Below are 13,179 nucleotides of genomic sequence, written 5' to 3'. Positions count from 1 at the left end.
GGGACCTAGAGAAATCCAGACCTAGCTCCTTCTCCTCACCCAGGCGCAGATCTAGATCCCCCAGGAGAGACACGCCTCATTCAATGGACTATAGATCCAACAACAAATCCTTTGATAAATTCTCTCCTACAAAAATGGACTCCTCTGCCAGCTTAAAGAGATCTAACCCAGGAGCCACGAATGAGAAATATGATTCTTATGGGAACTATTCAGAAGCGGAGGAGGATGTTGTTTCTAGTGACACATCCCCCAATCAATCCCCACAAAAAAGTAAAACAAAATATGACGATCCAGAACCCAACAGGGGCGCCAATTCGGCAGGCTCATACTCACACACACACGTTACAGGCCAAAGCCAACCAGACCAAGAGGATCTAATAAATAAAATAAAAAACATAATGGACGATAAAATAAACTCCCTGGTAAATACAATGAAAAATGAAATGGACTTAAATTTCCAAAAATAGTGTGACAAAATCGACAAGATAGACAAACAACTGTCCAGACATGAGGAGAGGCTGAATAAACTGGAACATAGGTCGTCTATCTCTTTTGACGAGCTGGATAGGATCAACTTTGAAATGAAACACCTGCGATCTAAATTGGCAGACCTCGAAGATAGAGGCAGGCAAAATAACCTAAAAATTAGAGGCATATCAGAGGACATACCCCAAGACCAGCTGTCTTCTCACCTCAAAAATATCTTCAAAGCAGCTCTGCCAGACTTCTCAGACCTTGACCTCACGATTGACAGGGCCCACCGGCTGCCCAAACCCCCCAAAGTGTCTGCGGATCTACCTAGAGACACCATTCTAAAACTCCACTTCTTTAAAACCAAAGAGTCCATTCTCAACTATCTTAAGGAAAAAAGAACATTTCCAGAGCCCTATGGAGATTTAAAAATCTTCCCAGATTTCTCAAAGGAAACCCTAGAAGGCCGCAGAGAATTTAGACCTGTGACTTCAATCCTCAGGGAAAAAGGAATAATCTATAAATGGGGCTTCCTGTTAAAATTATTAATTCCACATCGGGGAAGAATCATTCCGATCCACTCTGTCGAGGATGGCCTAAACTTCGTCAAGTCACTTAACCGTTGAACTACTTCCATCCTATCACTCAGCTGGCCTACTTTTTTCTGTTATCCAATTGTGGGGGTCTCCCTCTTAATTCTAGATGGGACATCTCCCCTATTCCCGTTCACTTTCAGTAACCCCCTCTTTTCTATTTCCAGGTAGTTCTGTTGACCTACTTGTGCAGTTACTGTTTTATTCTACTGTGTTATTTTATCTTTAAGGTTTCACCCAAGAACCGTTGGCTCAAGAACCTCTCAAGAAGAAAGATCTCTGTAGTCTATAGGTTATAACCTTACTTGTTTCAACACTAATCTTTCCTTTTCAGGTTACCATTACCCCCCAGATTCTAGTGATACCTTCTTCGTCTTCATCTTCTGGGGTATAATACAATGTCATTCAAAATCCTAACATATAACATTAGAGGGCTAAATAGCCCCCAAAAGAGGCACACTCTGTGGAGAAAACTACTTCAATCCCAGGCAGACATTGCTTGCATCCAAGAGACGAAGTTCTTGGCAGGGAATCACCCCTACTTTAGTCACCGCAGTTTCCCTCATATCTTTGAGGCCTGCAACTCAAGTAAAAAAGCTGGGGTGATCACTCTGATCAGGAACTCTGTCCCCTTCGAGGCTCTTGAGGAACATGCTGATACTGGAGGCAGGTATCACATCTTAATTTGTACCATTAATGGTCAGACATGCACTCTAGCGAATTTGTATGCTCCAAACAAAAATCAGATTAGATTCCTTTCTAAAACGCTGAAAAAGATAAATGAAGTCAAGAGAGGCACCTTGATTCTCCTGGGAGACTTCAATATCACCCCAGACAGAATCCTAGATTCCTCATCAAACTCTAGACCTAATTCAGACAACTTAAATTGGTGGCTGGGCAGAAATGAACTTTATGATATCTTCAGATGCCTGAACTCCTCCTCCAAGGAGTTCTCTCACTTCTCCTCAGCCCACCATTCGGCATCCAGGATCGACTTGATCCTATCTGAAATTTTTTCCCTGGACAAATTTAAAAAAGTATCCATAGGCGACAGAACGCCATCGGACCACTCCCCCGTTAGTGGTGAAATACTGATTGGCCCTTCCTTAAAAAATGTTAAATTATGGAAATGCAACTCTCATATCCTCCATGATTCCATCCATATTGCCACAATCCAGAATACTTTAACCAACTATTTCAAGGAAAATTCCGCAGAAGCAACCAACCCTCCTAATAACTGGTGCGCCCATAAAGCCGTTATCAGAGGCACTATAATGAATATTTCCGCCAAAATAAAAAGGGAAAAAAGGGAAAAAACTCTGAATTTACAAAAATCTATTCGCACACTCGAAAATACCTTAATAGGCCTCCCCTCCCCCTCACCTAAGATGCAATCCGACCTTCTTTCCCTAAGACAGGAACTTAGGTCCTTAATATTTTCTCCCTATGAAGCCGCCCTCAACTCCTCTAAATTCAAGGTCTATTCGTCCCTGAACAAACCCACCAGATACATGGCCAACAGAATTAAAAAACTAAGGACCCAAAACAAAATAAACAGAATCTCCTCCCTAACAGATGGCACTCCACTAACTCACCCCCAAGACATAGCAAATGAGTTTTCCAAATACTATTCCAAACTCTATAACTTAAATTCAGATCCTACCTCCTCTCCCCCAAAAGAACTAGACATCAGAACATACCTCGCCAACATTAATCTGCCATCCTTAACAAAAGAAGAAACTGAATCACTTTCTGCTCCCTTCTCCATCCCAGAGGTAGAGGATACCATAAACCACCTTAAACCCCACAAATCTCCTGGGCCAGATGGCTTCAATAATGCTTACTACAAAGCCTTCAGCAAAATCCTTGCCCCCCATCTAACAGAGCTGTTTAACCACGCCGCCAAAATAGGATCCTTCCCAAAAGAAATGCTGGAGGCATCTATCATTCTAATCCCCAAACAAACAGGTGACCCCACATCCCCCAATAATTACAGACCGATCTCCCTGTTGAACACAGACATTAAGATCTTTTCAAAAATTCTTGCCAACAGGCTCAGTGATATCCTACCTAACCTTGTAGCGAACGATCAAATGGGGTTTGTCAAAAATAGACAACCCGCTGACGCCACGAGAAGAATTCTGAATTTCATCAAACTTACAAACCTTACTAGATCACCAACAGTACTTACATCCCTAGACGCCGAGAAAGCCTTCGACCGCATCGACTGGCTATTCCTCAAACAGACCCTAATTAAATTTGGCTTCAACAATAACCTTGTCTCCACATTCATGACACTCTACAAGTGTCCCACGGCAAGAGTTATCAGCAACAACCATATCTCGGACGCTTTCCCCATCGGCAACGGCACGAGACAGGGCTGTCCCCTCTCCCCCCTACTCTTCAATCTGGCACTAGAACCCCTGGTGGAGCATATCAGACAAAACCCTTATATAACTGGAATACCCGCAAACAAGCGCCAGCACAAGATCAGCTTGTTTGCGGACGATATTATCCTGACTCTCACAAACCCGGTATCCTCCACACTAGAAACTCTCAACGAATTAGAGACTTTCTCGGCCCTTTCTAAATTCAAGATCAACAACTCAAAGTCCAACATCCTACCCATGCACGTTAGCCAAAAAGAAATTCAACGTTTAAACACCTCTGTATCATTTAATTGGTGCAGAGAAGAAATCCCTTACTTAGGTGTCATCATCAACAAAAACCTAGAAAAAACAGTCACATCAAATATGAAAAAATTAACTGACTCAATTTTAAAAGACTGCATTGCCTTCAAAGACAGGGACCTGTCCTGGTGGGGGAGAAATTTGGCAATCAAACTATTTACGCTCCCCAAAATCCTATACATCTTTAGATGCATCCCACTCCCCATCTCCACGTCCTACCTGACGGTGATCCAAGCTCATCTGAATAACTCTGTTTTTAACAATAAAAAATCTAGAACAGATACTAGATCTCTATATAAAAAGAAAAACCATGGTGGAATGAGCCTTCCTAACATTCATGCTCACTACCACTCCCTTCTTCTTAAACAGAGTGCCCACTGGTTTTCAGACCAAAAAACCCCGGCTTGGTACGACTTGGAGTTGGAAATAAACGAGGGCAAGCCACTCAAATCTTTGATCTTTAAAGCCATAGCTAGCTCCCACCTAAACACCTGTAAACATCCGATATTCCAAGCAATTTCCCTTGCCTGGTCCAGAGTATCCAGATTAGAGGGCCGCAGCCAAAACAGATCCACTCTCCATAAGCTACCTCTCGCATTTATCTACTCATATTTTAACCTACCTCTGCCCCCCCTTCTGGGCCGACCTAAAAATTCTAACCCTGGGGGACATTTCGGATGGTCCTAATCTTTTGAATTTTAGCTCCCTAAAGTCCAAATTCAATGCACCCTTGTCCTCCTTCCTTGAATACATTGTATTGAGGGAAAACGTTAAACTTTTTCTAGGCCTCAAACTTAGATTTTCGGAGCCATCTTTAAAAATCTTAACCAACCAAAACCACCGAATATTCTGGGGCCATAAGTTTATTTACGACTGCTTAAATAAAGACACTTCTTTTGTTAACAATGCTTATATCCTAACCTGGGAGAAGTCCCTAAACTTATCCGCCTCCACAGACGACTGGGAAGAGGCTTTTTCAACCACATACTCCTCCACAATCTCGATGTCCCTTTTAGAATCCCATTTCAAAATTTGTTCCAGATGGTACTACACCCCAACTAGACTCTCACACATAAACCTGTCCATCTCCCCTCTCTGCTGGAGAAATTGCGGACACAGGGGTGAGTTGCTACACATTTTCTGGAACTGCCCCATTGCTACTACCTTCTGGTCAAACATCTCCTCGATAATCGCCAAACTTCCAGGCCCTTCAGTCACCCTTTCTCCCCAACTAGCTCTCCTCTCATTGGACACCCACCTCCTAGACAGTTCTCTGGTAAAAATAATCTTACACCTATGCATGGTCGCCAAAAACTCCATAGCATACCACTGGAAAAACACGACCCTCCCCAACGAAACCATTATAATTAATGTCGCAACATAGGGACCTCGAACTCAAATTCGCTTTATCCAATAACTAGTTTAGCAAGTTCTACCAGAAATGGTATAAGTGGGACCAGTTTTTTCCTCCTTGAATATCTGCTGCTACCTCAACTCACTTTCACTACCATAAGGTAACACAAGATGGCGCCTGCCTCAGACCTAATTCCTTTCTGATAGCATTTCTGCCTCGCCTGGGAGCTCTCTACTTATATAGCCTCTGCACTAATCTTGCCGTTAGAATTAACAGTCCGTCCAAGGGACATAACCCTTGCTTTTCATGAGCCAAAGTATGCCTAGCTCAAGGGCTTAACCCTTGCACTATAAAAGTTAAAATGTACCTAATCCATTTTTTCCTGTTCCTGTTTACGTTATACATTATATTTTATATAACGAACAGTTATTAGACAGTTTGTTCCAAGGGCTGCGTCCCTTGCTTCATTAAGGCTTATTGTTGCCTCTCCGCACTTTGTGTGATTTGTTTGTTTTACTCCACTTATTTTTCCTGTCCACCCTTACCCCCTACCCCCCACCCCCTCCCCTCTTTTTCCTCCGCTGTTCCTCATACTTGTTAAAAAACAATAAAGCCTTGGAAAACAAAGCAAAAGGTGGCTACTTTGAAGAACCTAGAATATAAGACATTTTCACTCGTTTCACACTTTTTTGTTAAGTATATAATTCCACATGTGTTAATTCATAGTTTAGATGCCTTCAGTGTGAATGTACAATTTTCATAGTCATGAAAATACAGAAAAATCTTTAAATGAGAAGGTGTGTCCAAACTTTTGGTCTGTACTGTTTATCTATACACATATGTATATATTGCAATGGCTGCACATACTGTATGTATTCAGCAGATGAGGCTTACGCCATATTATGTTCTGATACAGACAACGCAAGTGAGACCGACAAGCAGTTTTTATTGATGTTGTTCTCGTCCGGTAGATCTAGAGATGATGAATTTCGGCAACAGCGCAGTGGGCAAGAAAATGCTAGTGCCGTTGTGATTGGGTACCCACGGACTCACACAGTCTGTGCGTACCAACATTTATTTCTGCCATGGGCTTCCATGTTGACACTACAGGGTTTAGGGAGGTAGATTTTTTACATTTTCTTCTGTGAATAATTATACAATGTAATGGTTGAGCAGTCCAATTTGTATGCTGCTCAATTCATTCTGACAACCCCACATCCCACTACTCCAAAAGTAGTGAATGGAGCCCTGTTGATGTGGTGGATATTTAACAATTTCTCAGCCTGCTTCTAAAAAAAAGAAAACACCATCAGATCTTATTGGTCATCTGATGTCCTGTACGATATCTTTACGTACCAAGAAGTAATAACCCGGCCACGATTTGAGAGCATTCTGGTATTCCTGCACTTGGCAGAAAACGTAAATTGCCCGATCTCAAAACGACCCCAGCCATGACCGACTTTACAAAGTCAAGTCCCTAACAAAATTTTTTTTTTTTTTTTTTTTCAATAATGTTTTTATTAAACTTTTTTGACAATACAAATATAAAATCTGCACATTCTTGTATCAATCAGACAATGTTCCTAACAAAATTTTAATGATAAATTTTCCCACACATATACTCCAGAAAAAAATATTTGTGTGGATGAATCTCTGTTCCTTTTCAAGGGCAGGCTGCATTTCAAGCAGTAGTTCCCAAGTAAAAGGTCCCAATTTGGACTGAAAATATATAAATTGTGTGAAAGCGACTCGAGCTACACACAAATTCAGGGTGTATGTGGAGAAAGACACCCATATTGTTCCTCCCAATGCTCTCCGCTTCCTAAATATTGTTGGGAAACTTGTCTGGGACCTGGGGCATCCCCTTTTAGATAAGGGGTACAACTTGTACATTGATTATAGTACAAATGTACGCCTGTTCGGTTGCCGGTCTGCCAAGGAATTTTGGCCTGTGGCACCATACGCCGGAATAAAAGTGTAGCCCAAGAATCTTGTCACCTAAAAATTAAAGGCAGACGAAATTAAGGCGCTCTGTAAAGAGGACATGAGGCATGACAAAAAAAAAATATCCTCATGTTATCATCAATTCATGCTGACAGGAGATTGACAGGGCTTACGGACCAGATGCTACAGCGGTACAGCGCTGTTTGTAAGTCACACAAAACAGTACAGAAGCCTTACAGTACGTCTAATTCAAGTGGCCCTTTATAATTTATTTGTACTGAACTAAAAAACTGGACACCAGGGATCTTACCTTGAGTACCAAGAAAAAAATATAACATTTGATATTTGGAGACCAAGGGAGGGTGGAGGGAGAATTATCTAGTGAGCCATGCAGAATTGTCCTCCGTCAGAATTCTCCTTCACAAGTGCCACCTACAACCAAACAAAAGGGTATGATACAAAGATGGAGTTAGGAGGGAAACCAGTTACCAGTGTGATATGTCCTGATAAGGCTACGTTCACATTTGCGGCCAGCGCCGCAGCGTCGGGCGCCGCAGCGGCGCCGCATGCGTCATGCGCCCCTATATTTAACATGGGGGCGCATGGACATGCGGCGCACTTGCGTTTTGGGGCGCATGGACATGCGGCGCACTTGCGTTTTGCGCCGCATGCGTCGCTGCGGCGCCCGCGTCGGGGCGCAGAGGACGCAGCAAGTTGCATTTTTGCTGCGTCCAAATTCAATGAAAAAAACGACGCATGCGGCGCAAAACGCAGCGTTGTGCATGCGTTTTGCTGCGTTTTTGTTTGCGTTGTGCGCTGCGGCGCCGACGCTGCGGCGCACAACGCAAATGTGAACGTAGCCTAAACTTGGCCTCTGTATTAGGGAATGTTTCCGTCGTTATCAATCATCCTTAGAATAACTGGATTTATTTTTTCGTTTTTACCCTTGTCATCTTCTGCCATTTTCTCTCTATTCACTTTTTATTTCTTCATGGCCCATTTATTAAAAAAAGAAAAAAAAAAAAATGTAAAAGTTAATGCTCACTATACCCCTAAATGAATGCTGCAAGGGGAATTTGCTGAAACGTCATACCTACCCCTCCACCAGTTTGACTATGCTGTGCCATCTAAAGCAGTCATTCTGAATCTTTCTACTGTAGGTGTTACAGACATGGCGGTTTTTCATGGAGGATACCTAGTACATGAGCTGCTCCTGGTCTATAAAGAATGGGCTTTCTTATTGTTTTATTTGGGTATTATAAAACCAGTTATACCTGATAAAACTGTCCACATGTACTGTGGCATACTGCCTCTTTATATATTCTGTAAAAGGATGGGTTGTGCTGCACACATGGCGGCTCCTACCATGCAGGGCAATGACCTGTTATAGTGTGCCAGCGTCACATGGCACATCAGCCCTTCCCTCATATAGCGATTGTGCTATAGAGATTTTGTACAACTAGTCCCTTTTCAAAAAAATAAAAGTGGCAGCAGCCCTGGATGTTTTTTACCCTGTGAACCAGCTCTGCAACATTGGTAACACTCCTCCATTTTGAAACATGTTGCCTTTCATTTTAATACTATTTTTTCCAGTTCTAATGAAATAACAAGGGTTTGCTTTTTCATCGCAAAAGTGAAGAAATTAGGGCTAAACAATATTTTTGTGAAAAAAATTGAAATACAGTATATACTCGAGTATAAGCCAAGATTTTCAGCCCATTTTTGTAGGCTGAAAGTGCCCCTCTCTGCTTATACTTGAGTCATGGTCCCAGGGGGTCGGCGGGGGAGGGGGAGTGGCGGCTGTCACATACTCACCTGCTCCCGCCGCAGTCTCTGCATGTCGCTGCATCTCCGATGGTCTCCGGGCACCCGCAGCTCTTCCTGTGTTGAGCGGTCACATGGTACCGCTCATTACAGTAATGAATATGGACGCGACTCCACGCTCATACGGGTGGAGCCACATTCATTACTGTAATGAGTGGTACCGGTGACCACTCAACACTGGAAGAAGCTGTCAGCGCCCGGAGACCATCTGTCAGTGAGAAGCAGGGACCGCGCCGGGAGCAGGTGAGCATAACGGGTGAGCATTGCGAGATATTCACCTGTCCGCATTCCACCGCCGGGCGCCGCACCATCTTCCACATCCTCTGACTGTTACACTTAGGTCAGAGGGCGCAATGATGTGTTTAGTGCCGCCCTCTGCCTGAATAGTCACTGCAGAGGACGCGGAAGACAGAGCAGCGCCCGGCTGTGGAACGGGGACAGGTGAATATTGCAAGTGGCGGGGGCCTGAGCGACGAGAGCGGAGTATGTCTTTTTTTTTTTAATCGCAGCAACAGCATATGGGGCATATTTCTATGGAGCATCTTAAGAGGCCAAAATCAACCTTTATGCAGCATTGTATGGGGCAAATGTTTCTATGGAGCATCTTATGGGGCCATTATTAACTAATGAAGAGCGAGTGTACTCGTTGCTCGGGTTTTCCCGAGCACGCTCGGGTGACCTCCGAGTATTTGTTAGTGTTCAGAGATTTAGTTTTCATCGCCTCAGCTGAATGATTTACAGCTGATAAACAGTTTGAATACATGTGGGGATTCCCTAGCAACCAGGCAACCCCCACATGTACTCAGCCTGGCTAGTAGCTGTTAATCATTCAGCTGTGATGAAAACTAAATCTCCGAACACTAACAAATATTCGGAGGTCACCCGAGCGTGCTCGGGAAAACCAGAGCAACGAGTACATTCGCTCATCACTATTATTAACCTTTATACAGCATTATATGGGGCAAATGTTTCTATGGAGCATCTTATGGGGCCATAATCAACCTTTATGCACCATTATATGGGGCACATTTTCTATGGAAAATCTTATGGGGCCCATCAAACTTTATGGAGCATTATATGGGACTCCTGATTCAATATGGATATTCAAGAACACTTAACCTACTGCTGTCTCAATTTTACTTTTATTGGTATCTTTTTATTTTTGAAATTTACCGGTAGCTGCTGCATTTTCCACCCTAGGCTTATGCTCGAGTCATTGTTTTCCCAGATTTTTGTGGCAAAATTAGGGGTCTCAGCTTATTCTCTGGTCGGCTTATACGGTATTTATTTATGACAAACTAATATTATTAGGACTCGGGGAAAACCAGAGTGTGGACCCTCTGGGTCGTGGCTCTAGAGCCCCCGAGGGCGAGCGGACCAGATGGAACCACCCCCTATACAGGGAGCGTTAGGAGCAGGCCCAAGGGGGATGGAGACAACTGCTAGAGCCAAAGGGACGACTACAGAGGACCGGAGGTAGAGGGAACTAGTTGGAAGAACTGGGAGGCGAGGCCTGAAGCCTGACCGGAAGGGTTGAGGCATCGGTGAGACACAGCAGAAACTCAGGGGAGATAAAGCAGTGACGCAGGACGAGTGCGGCAGTGGCACTAGGCTGGCACAAAAGTGACACTAGGTAGGCACAGCAGAGACTCTGGGGAGGCACAGCTGAGACACCGGGCAGGAACCGGGGGACCTAGGGCAGGCACGGGAGAAGCACAGGTCTGGAACGGCAGGGACACTAAGCAAGCACGGGAGAGACACAGGACGGGAACGGCAGGGACACCAGGCAGGCACGACGGGGAACCAGGGCAAGCACGGGAAAGACACATGACTGGAAAGGCAGGGACACCAGGCAGGCACGGCGGGGATAGGACTGGAACGGCAGGAACACCAGGCAAGCACGGGAGACTCAGGACAGGCACGGAAGAGGTACAGGACTGGAACAAAGAGGGACCTGAGGAAGAAGAGAACGCAGGCAAGAAATACTTAGCGAAACCCTAAAACACAGGCGTCTTACCTAGGAAGATGCCGGGAAGATATACCTGATGGGCGCTGCCATATTGGGGAGAAGCCATCAGGTTGCAACCTCTCAGGAAGCCCAGCGGCAGAGGAGACGCGACTGCGCGGGGAAAGGACGCACCGACACCCGGAGAAGACAGAAGAGGAGTGGCGGGGGACCACATAAGCCCCCCAAAGTCACTTCAAATGCGAGGTTGTCCCCCAAAATATGGTTTTATTTTGTTGGAAAAATTAGAAATTGCTGATCAACTTTTAACCCTTATTTTTGAACATGAGTCATCAGTGCAAGCAGCAGCTCAGACACCAACCGACAACTTAAGAAAATCTGCTGGCATGCGCCATGATGTCTCCTATACTTTGCACAGAGAAGATGCTCTATCAGTCACAGCAAGGAGGGCAGTATACAGCATATTCAGCAGTGTAGCGGTGAATCAAGCACTGGGGTCATAAAATACCCAATAAAAAGCATTTGCAAGTCTGCGTCAGTTTGCACAGTTCTTTGCAGCTGCTCCATACTATTGCACCTTCTCTCACCATAAATTTTTAGGGGCGGCAGCTGAAACCTCATTCCTCACAGTCCAGGTTAATTAAATCTTCATCACATTTTTGAGCAAATGAGTAGAAACCAACACAAGAAGGAGAGAGTGGCTTTTAAAAGAGAAAGTCGGAGTTTGCAAGATATCAGTTTCTCATTTTCCCTCGTAGTATTGATTTATGAAGTTAAAATTACACAGCTACTACTGCTAGGAAAGAGAATCACTGCTTGAAGAAATGAAAAGGTTTATTGCAGCAGCAGATGAGCAATCTACACCTTATACTGTCGTATATTTCATAAAGTGTTATTAAGAATCAATTGCAGATAAAAAAAAACATGTAAATTATGAAGGCCGTGAGCAGTCTGAGACAACCCTTTTAAAATGGACCCTCTGAAAGAGCTTATATGCCTTATTAAGGCATAGAAGCCTTACAGAATGGTTCATAGCTCTTGTGCACCAGAACAGAGAACTGAATCTGAATCCTGATTGTCAGAAGGGAACTCAGGGAGACTAATCGCCCAAAGGCCCCATTTTAAAGGGCTTGCACCTGAAAACTCTTGCAGTGAAGTGTTATACTATCTTCAGATTTATTTCCACCCCCATATCAGGTCTCCAGCTCCACGTCAGTTTCTCCAAAGCCATTCTGCAAACCATATTTTTTTTTTATTAATAAAGACAACTACATGGTGCCAAGAATCACATGATGACACGAGCTTAACCCCTTAATGACCGCCAATACGTCTTTTAACTGACCTGAGATATAAGAGAATATCCTCCCCATACAGTTGACAATCCAGCAGCTGCCGGCTGTACATTATAGCTGACAACTTGCTGCATCAGCCACGATCAGTGTTTGCACCGTCCAAATCTGTTTAACCCCTTAGATGCTGCTTTCAATAGTGACTACATCATTATAAATGGTTAACAGACTGTGGGGGCTTCCTCTTTATCCCAAATGGTGCCCTCAGATCATGATTGTATGGTCCTGATGTTTGTGATTGGCAATTCATGACCAAATTCTGGCCTAAGAGTCTGCCGGCTGTTGTAAGCTGTTCAGAAGTTAGAGGCATTTAGGTGGTAAAAATGCACACCGTCATTTCTGTCATGTCAGTTTGCATTAATTTCTAAAAAGCAACTGAAGGGTTAATAAACTACCTGACAGCAGTTTTCAATATGTCAGGGGGTGCTGTTTTTAAAATGGCATCACTTTGGGGGGTTTCCAAATAAATGGGACCCCTAAAGGCACTTCAAACATGGCTAAGTCCCTAAAAAAATAAATTTTGTAAATTTCCTTGAAAAAATGAAAAATGACTGCTACATTTTTAACCCCTTAACGACCGCCGATACGCCTTTTAACGGCGGCCGCTAAGGGTACTTAATCCACAGCGCCGTTAATTAACGGCGCTGTGGAAAAAGTGAATAGCGCCGCCCAGAGTCGGATTTTCTCTGGGGTCTCGGTTGCCGAGGGTAGCCGAGACCCCAGAGAACATGATTCGGGGGGTTTTTACTGACCCCCGAGTTGCGATCGCCGGTAATTAACCGTTTACCGGCGGTCGCAACAAAAAAAAAACAAACGCGATTTGCAGTTTAATTTCTCTGTCCTCCGATGTGATCGCACATCGGAGGACAGAGAAATGTGGTCCCCGATGGCCCCCAATAGCCCCCCAATACTTACCTACCTCCCCCGGTGCTCCTCGTGTCTCCCCATGGGCGCCGCCATCTTTCTTCCGGGAAAAAATGGCGGGCGC

At 44.2% G+C, this 13,179-nt stretch overlaps 1 protein-coding gene across 1 annotated transcript in view; it reads right to left on the bottom strand.

Annotated features, from left to right (window-relative positions):
* Window positions 1–11,665: 11,665 nt before the first annotated feature.
* Window positions 11,666–13,179, bottom strand: part of RNF168 (ring finger protein 168) — a 74,523-nt gene continuing 73,009 nt past the window's right edge. Inside the window, exon 8 of the transcript XR_013221967.1 lies at window positions 11,666–12,152. The gene's annotated coding sequence lies outside the window, so the exon portion shown is untranslated. The remainder of the gene's footprint in view (window positions 12,153–13,179) is intronic.

The sequence above is a fragment of the Ranitomeya variabilis genome, chromosome 2 (genome assembly GCF_051348905.1).
Source record: "Ranitomeya variabilis isolate aRanVar5 chromosome 2, aRanVar5.hap1, whole genome shotgun sequence".
Taxonomy (NCBI): Eukaryota; Metazoa; Chordata; class Amphibia; order Anura; family Dendrobatidae; genus Ranitomeya; species Ranitomeya variabilis.
The sequence above is the reverse complement of the archived record's forward strand: the minus strand, read 5'-3'. Positions and strand labels throughout refer to the sequence as shown.